Below are 1,338 nucleotides of genomic sequence, written 5' to 3'. Positions count from 1 at the left end.
GAGTGCGGCCCTGGCTGCCCCCGGAAGATTGGGCGACGCCTGGCGTTTCCCCCTCACGTTTTCCCGATTGTCTGGAGTTTGATGATGTGTTACCTAAAGAGAAAATGTCCGTCCTGGCCCTGTAGCAAGTCTGGTCTGACCACAGCTGGGGGTGCTCACCCCCTCCTCCCCTACCCCCCNTGGGGCCGGTCAGAGCACGTGCTGCGGGTAAGGGAGAGGCCAGAGGGAGGCTGGGCTCCTTGTGAGGAGGTGACATCCATGTGCTGCCCTGTCCGTGGGCCTCAGAACTCCCCCTGGGAAATGGGCTGAGAAACCTCAGACGTGCAGGGACATCACCCCCAGAGCAGAGTACGGGACCCCAAAGTTGGCCTCTGCTCAGATGACCTGGGCTCGTGGGGTTGGAAACGGGAGCCCCAGGCCTGCGCACGCCCCCCTCTGGCGCACCGCGGGCCCCACAGAGCGGGCGGCGTCCCTACTCCAGGGCCCGTTGTCGAGGCGCGCAGCACCAGTGTGGGGAGGGGACAGAACCTGCGGCTGCAGGCACGGCGAGCCCGCTGCAGGCCTGGGCCCTGCCTGAGTCCGAGGGCCCGTCTCTGAGCCCCCGACTGTCCATTTTCCCTGTGGGCCCTGCCTGCCCTCCCCCCAGGCTCACCTCTGAAGGTCTCCTGGTAAGGAGGCCACGGGACCGTTACCTCCCCTGGCCTGCAGCCAGAAATCTGCAAGTCCCCCTTTTCCCTCCCATGACCCCCTGCATCTGCCTCCCCTCCTAACGCCCCCCTCCCCTCCCGTTGCTGCACATGCTGCCCCATTCTTTTGGTGGATGCGTGTATCAGTTATCAGCTGCCGCAATCGCTGAGTAACACGCATTCCCCGGGCATGCAGTCATGTTTTCCCCAGGGCTCTGGGCCAGGCTGGGCTCCTGCCTGAGGCACCCTCCTGTTTATTTCCTGGGTAGCGGACCACCAGACGGGGGACTTCGAGCACCAGAAGTGTATTCTTTCGGGTCGGTGCTGGTGGGGCCACGCTGCCTCCAGAGGCCTCCACGTGGGGGGAGTCTGTGGCCTTTTCCTGCGTCAGCAGTTTGCCGGTGACTGGCGCCCCTTGGCTGGTGGCTGCATCACTCCTGTCCTTGCCCTCACACGCACCAGTGTGGTGTCAGCTTAACTGACTCCGTGCAAAGATTCCTTTTCCCGGTACAGCCACGTTCTGAGGTCCCGGGAAGACGTGAGTCCGTGGAGACACACTTGGTCAGGGGGCCGATCTGGGCGCCAGGCTTCCCAGAAACCCCCAGGTGAAAGGAAGGTGCAGGGCCAGAGTCGACCACCGCGTGTGGGGTGG

This window comes from Crocuta crocuta, unplaced genomic scaffold (assembly GCF_008692635.1).
Source record: "Crocuta crocuta isolate KB4526 unplaced genomic scaffold, BGI_CrCroc_1.0 scaffold675, whole genome shotgun sequence".
In the NCBI taxonomy this organism is placed as follows: Eukaryota; Metazoa; Chordata; class Mammalia; order Carnivora; family Hyaenidae; genus Crocuta; species Crocuta crocuta.
The sequence above is the reverse complement of the archived record's forward strand: the minus strand, read 5'-3'. Positions refer to the sequence as shown.